Source organism: Mus musculus, chromosome 1, assembly GCF_000001635.26.
Source record: "Mus musculus strain C57BL/6J chromosome 1, GRCm38.p6 C57BL/6J".
NCBI classification, from domain to species: Eukaryota; Metazoa; Chordata; class Mammalia; order Rodentia; family Muridae; genus Mus; species Mus musculus.
The window spans coordinates 28,855,549-28,868,221 of NC_000067.6; the positions used below are offsets into that span (position 1 = coordinate 28,855,549).

The window sequence follows — 12,673 nt, forward strand, 5'->3', positions numbered from 1 at the left end:
GGAGCAGGAGGAGGAGCAGGAGGAGGAGCAGGAGGAGCAGGAGGAGCAGGAGGAGGAGCAGGAGGAGGAGGAACAGGAGGAGGAGCAGGAGCAGGAGCAGGAGGAGGAGCAGGAGGAGCAGGAGGAGCAGGAGGAGGAGCAGGAGCAGGAGCAGGAGGAGCAGGAGCAGGAGGAGGAGGAGCAGGAGCAGGAGGAGGAGGAGGAGCAGGAGCAGGAGGAGGAGGAACAGGAGCAGGAGCAGGAGCAGGAGCAGGAGGAGGAGGAGCAGGAGCAGGAGGAGGAGGAACAGGAGCAGGAGCAGGAGCAGGAGGAGGAGGAGCAGGAGGACGAGGAGCAGGAGGAGGATCAGGAGGAGGAGGATCAGGAGGAGGAGCAGGAGCAGGAGGAGGAGGAGGAGGAGCATGAGGAGCAGGAGCAGGAGGAGGAAGAGTAGGAGGAGGAGGAGGAGCAGGAGGAGGAGCAGGAGGAGGAGGAGGAGCAGGAGGAGGAGCAGGAGCAGGAGCAGAAGCAGGAGCAGGAGGAGGAGGAGCAGGAGGAGCAGGAGGAGGAGGAGGAGGAGCAGGAAGAGGAGGAGCAGGAGGAGGAGCAGGAGGAGAAGGAGCAGGAGGAGGAGCAGGAGCAGGAGGAGGAGGAGGAGCAGGAGCAGGAGCAGGAGCAGGAGCAGAAGCAGGAGCAGGAGCAGGAGCAGGATGGGAATGGGAAGGGAGAGGAGGAGGAGGGGAGGAGCCATGAACATGAAAGAGAACTGGGCTAGGTATGTGAAATAAATTTGAAGTGAGAAAAGGTAAGAGAAAATATGTAATTATAATCTCAAAATATTAAATTATAATTTTAAAACATAGATCCCTTCAACTAATTAATTTTGGGGAAAAACTAAGCTAATAAAACAATGAATGATTTGAAGTTTTGAGATGGGCTTTTATGTCAATTTAATTTGATGCACACTTACTTTTTGAAAAATTATGGATACTCATGATATGAAACTCCCTCTTAGTGAGAATAATGAAAGACAGAAACAAATCATGAATGTTTACAACAAAAAGCTCCAAGGGCAACCTGGTACCCTGAGCTTAGATTTCTGGCTTTGAGATTTGTAAGAAAAGGCATATCTGAGCGTTTTGTTTTCCTGTTTGTGGTTGTTATAGCAATAAGACCTCACAAGGACATGGGTGAAGTGGAAACTTCTAGTTCTTGAGGAGAGTTTGTTATGCCAAATAATGTTTTGCTGGGGCACACCAGTGAAAGGATTTCTTGCTAAAACAGCCACATGAAAGACTCTTTTCCTGAAGCAGACACAAGTGATGTTTGGATAGAGCAGACAAGTGAAAGGACTTATAATGGAGTATACAGATAATCCCACAGACAGTGGGAGGGGCACTGAGCTTTGGTTTGCTTTGCTCTTCCATAGTATTCTTCCCTAAAGACACTCATGTATTGTTTCACTTAACATAGTATTGTGAAGTATTATTCATTGTCAATGAATGATAAAGCTACCATTGAGATAAACTTGACCAAGAACTGCTTGTAAGGTTCCTGTGGCAGATTGCTGCTTCTGCAGCTTTGCCTCAGGTTGTTTGACAAGCCTCAAGTTTTCTTCAGGATTGAACTACAGCTCCCTAGTGTCTGCTTGGTGAAAGGACTGGGCTGTAGCTGCAGCTTCATGCCTGGGATCGGCCTGCCTAGAGGACTGCTAAGTTGTGTTTTGTGTTTGCTACTGAACTGAACTGCTGCCCAAGAAGATCGAGCTCCCCACTAAAGAGCTATTGCTGAACAGGTCCACTTGGCCCATATCCTAATAACTCTGCTACCTCTGTTGGGTGGTGGGCTAGAGGAGAAGTTGAACTTTTATTAAAGTTAGGCTGCAAAAAAATCTGTGCCTACACACAGGGAATTTTCATAAGAACATAACAAACTTGTTCTACAAATACACAAGTGTATTCCCATAGTTTCTCCTACTATCCTACTAAAATGACATGTTGGAAATCTTTACAGGGCAATGTCTACAAAACTGTCCTTTTACATATAAATATGCCCCATTTGGAAAGAAGTGGATTTAATTTTTAAAGTCCATTGATATATTTATTTAAAATATATTTGCATTGCTTTTTTCTTCCAGTTTCTTACTTGAGTTCCTCCCATAGCTCCACCCTCCAGTTCCTTCCATGTCCTCACCAACTCAGAAATTGATAGCCTTTTCTCTTCCATTTTGTGCATGTGTATTTATGCTGCTGCATCTATTTTTGTTGTTTTAGTCATATGGTTTCAGGGGTTACCATTTTACATTTCCTAATCATTTTGAAAGTTCTTCAAAGAAAGACTAATTCTCTTTCTTTCTGAAATTATTAGTTGCTTAGAACTCTTTATTTATGGATCCCCATAAGATTTTCCCCCTTTTGCATTAATGTGTCTATTGATATTGACATGACTCAGGTCTTATTCATACAGCCATTTTTATGGTATATAAATCAGTAAAAATGTTGCATTCTTATTTCAAGTTACAATGCCTTATGTGTCTCTTATAATATCTTCTTTATTATTGGGATTGGTGACCTGTTCTTTTTATTAGTTCATTCTATTCTATATTTAAATGATAAATGAAAGGATAAATGTAGAGAAACTCTGCTAACTAATGTTGAAGTCCACCATGACAGGATGCCTCTGAGCTCCACACAAAGCTCTCTACTTCCTTGTTAGCATGTTTCCTCCTTCTCTGACCTTGTTCCTGAAATTCTAAGCCCCCATCCTACGCTCTACCTGAGTAAAGTCAAGTAGCATAAAACCCTGGGATTCTCCAGGTTAATGTCCTCTCTAGGTAAGCCCTGAATGTTTAGTTATTGAGCTTTACTTTCCTAGCATTCCTCCTTGCAAAAGGCATTTAATCCCTCGTTCACCCTGAGCAAGATATGTATGTCTTCATATTTGAAATCAAATAAAGCAGTTTGGACAAGCAAGGGCCTCTTCATCAAGGACAACAGTACCTAAATCTCAGGGAGAAAGAACTCCTCTGCCTCCCAATCCACCAAATGCTCATCACTCCTGGGGTATCAAAGGTTTTGCTACCTACCTGGGCTCCTCTTTTTCCTTGTGCATGGTGCTTGGGCACCCTGAGGGGAATGGTCTACCAAGGACTTAGCTTCTAAATTCCAGCAGTATGCCAGTGACATCTGGGTACATAGGAGACTGGTAACCACAGCAATCTTCCCAGACTTTCCCATGGAGGATAACAGGGATTGAGCATCCACTCATAATGAACTGTTTCCTGCCTCCCCTGAGTGGTATTCCTGCTCCTGAAGTGCTCCAGGCACCCCAGCAGTGAGAAAGACACGCAGCCCAGATGATAAGCGAGGAAATATGCAGATTAATCACATTTATCCATCACTGGACTTGTCAAGGGTGATTTTGCTATCTCATGGCTGTATTTAAAGGAAAGGTACATGAGGTAATGAAGCATTGGTTGTAGGCCGCCTGTGGCCACACTAACTGGGTTCCTGAGTGGGAGGCCGGAGCTATATGGGAGAGAACGACAAGAGAAATAATGGAGGCCAAGACACATTTCTGTTCAAGGCCCCCAAAGTTTACTAAGAGTCTGTGCTTATAAAGGGGGGAGGCTCATTCCTTCACCAATCCATTCTTGGCGCCTGTTGCCAGCCTGTAGGCGGATCTGCTAGATACCGATCTGCTGAATAGCTCAAGAGCCTCTCAGCAGCTAGCAGTGTCTTGGAGAAGAGCACAACAGCCCAGGTGGTCTCATTCTCAGTGGCAGCAAGGTCAAAGTCTGAATCAGCCTGCATCAAGGCTGGGAGAGTCTACAATTGGTGAAGCTCCAGCTATCCAGGACCAGGTCTATTAGTTGACTAAGGCTTAATAGCAGAGTATACAATGACCACGCAATTCTACCAGTACATTGACAACTGCTTGTTAATCTGTTTTATCCAGAGTGGATACCCTATTGACTTCGAAACAAAACAAAACAAAACAAAACAAAACAAAACAAAACAAAATGTAAGAACAAAAGAGGAAAAACCTCAACACTATGCTGATGGACAAAACAAAACATTTAGAAGACATACAGCAGGAATCTGAACCCTGGTAAATTTAGAGGGTTTCCTGGCAATATTACTTTGCATAGTCAGGTGTGTCCAATTGAATCTGAGAGTTTTAATAGGGAGAGTCTGTAGTATGATCCACCTGGTGACCAATGTAAGAAGACATGACAAAGCAGCGAGCTAACTGAAATCAAGTGCCAAGAGTAAGACAAACTTCAGCTTAAGTCAAAGAATCTCCTGGTGGTTAGCCAGTCCACCAAATCCCTTGAGAAAAGCAAGTGAAAGTGTTCTGATAGGATAAAGAACTTCCAAAATGATGAGCAAATAGAAAGCCACGAGTACAGGATAGAATTCTCAAGATCCATGGTATACCTGTAAAATGTGCCCAAATGTTCAAGGAGGGCAGAATGGGCTGCCCAAATGGGAGAATAAAAATAAGTGTTTGGAATAAAAGAGTAATGACACTGTAGGAAATTAGTTTGCAGAAGTCAGAAGAGAGAAATATGTCAGAAAGAGTCAACACAGTCAAATATCTACACTAAGGTATATACCACATTTAAATGGCAGGAAATCAAAGATAAAGAATATGTCTTTTAAAGAAAACTAGGAAATAAAAAGAAATCTTACCAATAAAAAACACATTGAAAATTATATCACACATATCCTTGGATGCCATGCACATAAGAATAAATGCAGGAATGTATGGAACATGTATAAGAGAGAGCCCAACAATATAAGCATCTATGCTATTCAAAATTATGTTTCAAAAGACAGGGAAAATTCAATTTTTCACAAATTGCTTATTAAATTACGGTAGTAGAATTTTCCTAGAAGAAAATTTACATGGAAATTTGTGAAAGAAAGGTCATAATATAATTCTGAATGTGTAGAACTTTCAAAATAAAAAAGCACAGAAGAGAGAGTAGTTGAAAAAAAACAATTTTATTAATTGAATCTAATAGATTTATTTTTAATTTAGATATGCTAGCCAAATTAACCAACTATTGAGAGTTGTCCTTTGGTCTAGAGGCCATGGCACAAATTTTCCTGCGCGCGCGCGCGCACACACACACACACACACACACACACACACACACTATGCATATATATTTATATATATGCATATATATGTATATACATATATGTATATATTTAATTATGAGAACTAAAATATAGAATTCATCCTTAAAGCCTGTCATAAGAAAAAATGATGACCTAATATAATATTGCCTAAAGAAAAACCAAAGATAACACACATATAGACCACAAATGAAGTAGGATTACAGAATTATAAGAATATATGAGGATTATCCCAATAAATTTAAAAATTTGAAGTATGAATGGCATGCAAATGCATCTTTATTAAAGTGTCCATGATCTACCATGTGAATCAAATCCGCATGTCATAAGTGCCACATCAGCTTATACACATTACTTGGGAAAGCAATACAGTTTAGCTGCTCTGGAGGCTCTATTGAGGATTTCTTACAGTTCTAAACACACTCCTGCAAAAGATTCCAGTGATGATTTCCTTGGTATTAAGAACAAAATTCAATTTGGGGGTAACACCCTCTTGTAAAGTCAATCATTGAAAACTGGTAACTTAATCAAGACTACATTTTTATGCAAAAGTCAAAATGATAGAAGTTAAACATAGTTCATAATCAGACATTCAGTCAGAACTAGCCTGCTTTATCCTGATTATGAATAAGTGCTTTGAAACCTTACCATGTGATTAAGATAGAGAACTCTCAGTTTTTGTGCATTGCTGCCATATTCTTTAAAAATAGCTAATTAATCTGGAGAATGCCACATTTCAAGACACATATATGATTTATTTGGTATTGTGTTCATAAATTAGTTTCTAAGCAAAAAATGTGTGCACACTAGTTTTTGTGAAGAAATAATTTTTGACATTGTGGTTAATATTAATTTATATATAAGAAATACTATACATCAAAATATTAAATATTTTAAGGGAGTAACTTAATATTGCCACAGTGCTAATTATAACTAATGATGTATGAAAAATATTGATTTTCACTATTTTACAGGTTTAATATTAAACAAACAAACATTCACTTAAATATGGTATAAAGTTTCTTCTTCCAAATTTTTCTTCATAAAATTTCATATAACTAATACACATATTAATTTGTACTATACTTTGACATAATATTTACAATTACTACATATCTGTAATCAGTACTACTTGAAATGTATTGTTCTTTTTTATATTAATAAAATTGTTATTTTTAAAACAATTTAGTAGAAAATTAATGTGAAATGTACAGGGTTATCTAAATCAACTATACTTAAAATTATACTCTACCTAACAATATTTTAAATAAACATCCTCTGACAGAGTCTACTTATCACAGCTATCTCTCCCAATTATTACCAACCCTGAGAACTTAAGCCTTTTCTCATAAGAAAGCCAACAATTTAAAATACTTATGACCTGTTAGGGATTTTAAGATTAAGAATATTATTATCCGTGGATTACTTTCCTACTTATTAAATTGTGCACGTTGGGATAATGATGAACATAGGGATAACACATTCTCACTTAAGGACAAGTGAAATTCCCCAAATGTTGCAGTAAGTAAATGTAAATTATTTGAAATTTCATAACCACATTTTCCATACAAACATTAAAAAATATATCCTTTGCTTTTAGTAGTTAATTGGTGTAAAAAAGAAAAGTGACACTGAAAGTTTAAACAGAAATTTCCTCAAAAAAATTACATCCTTTAGGTGTCCAGGAGCTAGAAATAAGGGCCATTGCTATTGGGCTCAGATTGAGGCTTAAGAGAAACATTGGATAAATGACCTCATTTGTCCAGTAAGTATTTGAACAGATCAAAAAGAAAGTGTCTCAAGTACCATTGAATTGCCCACCAGAAATTAAGAAACCTTTGACTTTCCTACCTGAGGTTATTTCAAGTAGTCATCCTTGTTTCCATTAGCAACATACATATCTGCTTGATATCTGTCAGCATGTGCCCTACTGATGGAGCATTCCTTTTCATAAGAGATGCAACTTTGTTGACTTGAGATTTGTTTGTACTCTTTCATTCAAATATTAGGTTGGTAAATCTTATAGTGCACATACATTAAGAGTCTTGAATATGTTCAAAACTTCTTTTCAGCATGTGCACAAGTACATGTGTGTGAGTGTGTTCATGTGAGAGAGAGAGACAGAGACAGAGACAGAGTGGGGAGAGGGAGAGGGAGAGGGAGAGAGAGAGTTGTGTGTGCAGACACCTGCAGAGGCCATAAGTGGGCAACAGAAAGCGAGTAACTGGAATTGCAGATTATTGTATGAGGAAGCAATATTATGTATACTGCATAAGCAAAGAGCATGTGCTCTTAACTCCTGTGTCATCTCAGAACCAAGACTGCTACCTTATGTCTACACTTTATTGCTCTCATTTTAGGTTTGTTTTCACTGTTACATTAAAAAATATAATTCTTTAATTTCTTGAGATTAAAATATAATTACATAATTTTCCCCATCCTTTTCCACCATCCAAATTCTCTCATATATCCACTTTCCTTCCTTGCTTTTTCAAATTTTGACATCCTTTTACATAATTGCATATATATATTCAAATGCGTGTGTTCTGTTTATTATATATATATATATGCAATATATGTTGAAAATACATTTCTATATATTGCATATATGAAAATCTATGTATATATTGCACATGCATATAAAATAAACAAAACAACATCTACATGTATGAATATATATGCATATATATCTAATTATGTACATAGGAATATATATTCTTGTGTGTGTGTGTGTATCCTGTTAAGTTTGTGTAAAATTACCTGTATTCATGATTATAGGGGTGACCATTTGGTCTGAGACAACCTATGGGACACTATTTCTTCAGTTTGCAGCATCCGTTTGTTGGGTGGAGTTCATTGTATAGGGCTGAGGCCACTAGGGCTTTTCCCTGTCCATGGTAGCCTTTTCATTGTTGTTGTCCTTTTTCAGCTCAGGTTTGGACATTATGTTGCTGAAACTTCATGAGTGGAGAATCTAAAATTTTTAGGAGACACCGACTCTCCAATCCTCTGGCTTTTACAACTTTTCCATCTCCTCTTCTGCAATGATCTCTGAGACATAGATGGAGACATTGTATTGCAGATATATCCCTTCACACTGTAATGAACAAAACTGAATTTTGATTCACTGTGGTATCCTGTTAAATGAAATAGTTCCTTCATGAGTGCTGAGGAGTACAAATATGTACACATTAGGGCAAATACTTAGACTACTGTTTGAGATTTTGCTAATGATTTTAGTTTTTCTTTCAAACACTGTGACTTCACTGATGCTGTGTAGTTAGTTAGGTTTCCAGTGCCAGGTATCTCTTCTCAGTTTTTGAGAATGACATAAGTCTAATTAGACAGATGTTGCTTAGCCAAGATTGGATTTATTGTGCCATGCTGGTCAGATACATCATAGCTGCATAAGACTCCTTGCCACTTCCCTTGTTAGAATCTTGAATGATGACATTTGATACTATGGAAGATAGTCCTCGGGAAGCAAATTTAAAATCAGTTCCAGTTCAGGATATTGTGTGACTTTTGTCTTAAGGGCATTGTATTTACCATAGGTAATTACTTTCCCTATTCCATGGGGTAGCCAAAGGCAAAAGCAAGAGTATGAAATACTTTAGAAGTCTCTTGAACAATCATGATGAACAAGTGAAAAGAATGTTTCTCATCTTTTTTGTTGGGTGTTATCTTAGATGGGGTTCTGCTCTTCAAGAGACCATTGTCAATACAGATGGGAAATTGTATTTAAACAGTATATGCTTATTTATACACCAAATTATGCCTATTTTGTATTATTTCCCATTCACGATAACCTCAGGTAAAATGAAATATCTAAGAATTTGCATAATCAAGTTGGAGAAAAATCTTCACAGTGAGTTTTAACCACTGAAGGGAAAGATGGGAAAAAATATCAGAAAATTCAAAGCTATCTCATAGTAATAGATTGGTAGCAGCAATGACCACTTGAATTAAAGCTATTTAGATATGCAATGCAATCACAACCCAAAGAAACACACACACACACACACACACACACACACACACATATACACAAAGAAATGAAAATCAAAAATTGATAAAGAAAGGTTCAAGAAAGGTTGTTTTTGTTTTGTTTTTTCCCCTAAACAAAATCAGGGCAACAAACATCCTTAAGAGAAGTATGGAGTCTCTTTTGTGTGGCTTTTTATATCTAGTTAAACTACATTAGCGAAAACTGCTTTTATTTTCCCAGCAGGAATCAGTTGCACATAGTTTCTTTTTTAATAGTGATAACCGATGTCCATTTTCCCATATCAATGCTCAGAGATCTCATCACTCTAAAACATATACAAGATTTGTTCATGCTACTCTAGTCTCTGTCTGTTTATATCCACATCAGTCCTGCTGTGCCTGGATGACATTATTTTGTTGGTGTCATTTATCACCTTTGGTTCTTACAGTTTTTCCAACTCTTCTTCTGCATAGACAAGGTGTCATGAGGGTAGGTGTTTGATGAAGCAGTGCTTCAAAGTCTCTTATTCTTTGTACATTTTTGGTCTATGGACCTTTGTGTTAATTTCTATTCATGGAAAGAAGGAACTTCTATGATGTAGCTTAATCAAGGCATTGATCTTTGAGTATAGCAATTTGTCATTAGCAGTCATTTTAATACAATATCATTCTTCACAGAAACAAAAAGAAAACGATTCCAAAATTCATACGGAACCACAAAAGACCATCAATAATTTAAAAAATCCAGAGTAGAACGAACAACATTGAAAGGATTGCCATTCCATTTATCAAGATATATAACAGTAAAAACAGTACAGTGCTGACATAAAAGTCAGACATGTTAACCAATGACATGAGAAAAGTCTTGGTCAGCTACAAATCTAAGATTAGGTTATATTCAGACAATATACAGATCTCAAAATAAATAATAAATAAATAAATAAATAAATAAATAAATAAATAAATGGTTCTCTCAATATTCAGACAATATACAGATCTCAAAATAAATAAATAAGTAAATAAATAAAAGGTTCTCTCAATAATGGGAACTTAAAAGATCATTCCCAAATGAAGAAATAGAGCAATGCAGAGGAGAAAAATATGCTACCAGTGACCTTATGGTGAAATGCACTGTAAGGGAATCTCCAGTAATGGACAGTGGGTTGGGGGTGGGGGTACACATACAGTAGATGCTTTTCTTAAGGTCTATGACCTTACTAAGCCTTGCAAACTTGCTACCTTAATGTAACAGACATGAGCTTTTTCCTGTTGAATTTTGCTTAAGTCCAACTAAACATCTCTTGGTTACCACCAACAGGACTGTTGCTTGTTTACTTGTATTTCTTGTCACTTTAGTCAAGGCCCTGGTTCATAGAAGTGGAGCTGAATAGAGCCATAGAATTGATTTCCTTAACCAGTTCCATAAATATTTCTGGAACCATGAAAGTTCAATTTTTTTTTCTTCACTTGTAAGCATGAGTTAGTTGCTAGGGAAATTCATGTATTTGGAGAACAAAATTTCTGTGTTCATATCTTATCTACATAATTACATGAAGGAAATAACTTGGTGTGTGTGTGTGTGTGTGTGTGTGTGTGTGTGTGTGTGTGTGTGTCTGTGTCTATGTCTGTGTCTGTTTCTGTGTTTCTCTGTGTGTCTGTGTGTGCTAAACCATGCCAGATATCAGGTTAGAACAACATTCTATGTTTAGGATATTTGGGATAGTCTCTTATTTCTCAGTATTTATGTTGTGTTCTTATACAGTTATTTATTAATTAATAAAAATCAAATATTTGTTTCCAGTTTACCTATTTTTGTGTTCTTTTATAAAATATTTAATATAGAAACTAAGGTTTTTTTTTAATTTTGATAATTTATATAACATCTATCCTCACAGACAAATCTATCTCATTTGATAATGAGGAAGTATGTGTCAGTAGGTAATTTCATCATTGTGTAACCATCATTGAATATGTCTATAAAAGTTAAAATGACTATAGCTTCAATAGCCATAATTGTTTTATGAAACACCACTATATATTTTACTCCTCATTTACTAGGATTCTATTAGACCTCATGGGACTCAGAATGCATTTATTCCTATTAAACAGGTTAGCACAAATTGTTTACAATTCTATATAATATAATATTGATGCCTAAGCAGTATAAATAAAGAAACATATCTATAAGTTCTTCAGTTATTTTGACAATCTATAAAAAACAATTACTTTTAGAAATCTTTTGTTTGTTTTGAGATTATGATTTAATTACATTTTCTTTCCTTTCCTTTCCTTTATTTATTTACTCCTGTGTACCAGTTCCTGTGTACAACTTTCTCCAAACTATTGGCCTCTAGATTTTAGTCAATTGATATTGAATGGATAGATGTATTTGTATATACATAGGTAGTCATCAATGTGACCTGCTGACTTTATATTATGATACTTGTATGATTAGTGTCAGGGATGGATATTTGACATTGGATAAAGGATCCTCTGTGTGTATGTGTGAGTGTGTCTCTGTGTGTGTGTGTGTCTCTGTGTGTGTGTGTGCATGTGTGTGTTTGGGGAAGGCCACTCCTAGTTTTATTTAGTCAGTGGAGTTATCTGTGTAGGATTTAGGCCTTATAGACTTTTCCTGATGCAGTTTGACATAGTTTTGGAATCTGCCTTGTTCGGTGCACATTAGGGCAGTTGTGTTGCTGGGATTTTATGAGTATAGCTTCTGATGTTACTAAGAGACAGAATCTCATAGCAAAGTCCTTGATTGTCTGGTTTTTAGTGTTGCACCCATCCCCCACAGCTCACCTCTGCAATCTTTCCTGAGCCTTGCCAGGTAGGATTGGGCTTGATAACTGCATTGTGGTTGCTTGGTATTTTCTATAGTGGTCTTTTTCTACTGCAAAGGAAGTTTCCTTCATGAGGGTTGAGGGCGATCTTTATCTGGGAACATAAGAGCAAATATGTATAGATTTTTGTTTGAAATATGATTGGTTACTGACACCGCAACCCCTCCCACACCTTCCCCCCTCCTCCGCAATAACCATGAATTCAGTACCACTGGGCAGGTTAATCTAGGTTTCCAGTGCCAGATATAGTAAAGTTCTTCTTAAATCCATTTTAAGTCCTATTGGAAAGAACTTGATTACTGTTAAGTTATGGATGCCACTAGTTTACTTTTATAGCTATCATGCCATGATGGTCAATGATGGGATTGGGTAGGACTCCTGGTTGCATTCCCTCTTGGAAACCTGTATGGTACCTTCCTTTTATCATAAAGACAAATCAATGAGTAAGGAGAATTCAGATAACTTCTAGATCAGAGTCTCACAAAGCATACAGCCTTGGTTGCCAATGCCCAGACATGGAAACTAAGCCTTATTGTGGAGGCACCATATACTTCAGAAACAGGGACAAGGAAAACTTTTATTTATTTTTTAAAATTAGTATTTCTTTTCCAGTTTCTGATACAAGTAGCATGTTGAAAATAAAAGAAAAACAAAGCTTCTAAACAGAAAAGCTCCCCTTCCCGAAAACGGTTTCAGCTCCCATTTCTAGCTACT

General features: G+C 37.1%; 1 long non-coding RNA gene across 1 annotated transcript in view; it reads right to left on the reverse strand.

Annotated features, from left to right (window-relative positions):
• Positions 1-12,673, reverse strand: part of Gm45942 — a 99,444-nt gene that overhangs the window by 59,404 nt on the left and 27,367 nt on the right. Inside the window, exon 3 of the long non-coding RNA XR_865224.1 lies at positions 11,919-12,053. This is a non-coding gene — a long non-coding RNA (predicted gene, 45942). The remainder of the gene's footprint in view (positions 1-11,918; positions 12,054-12,673) is intronic.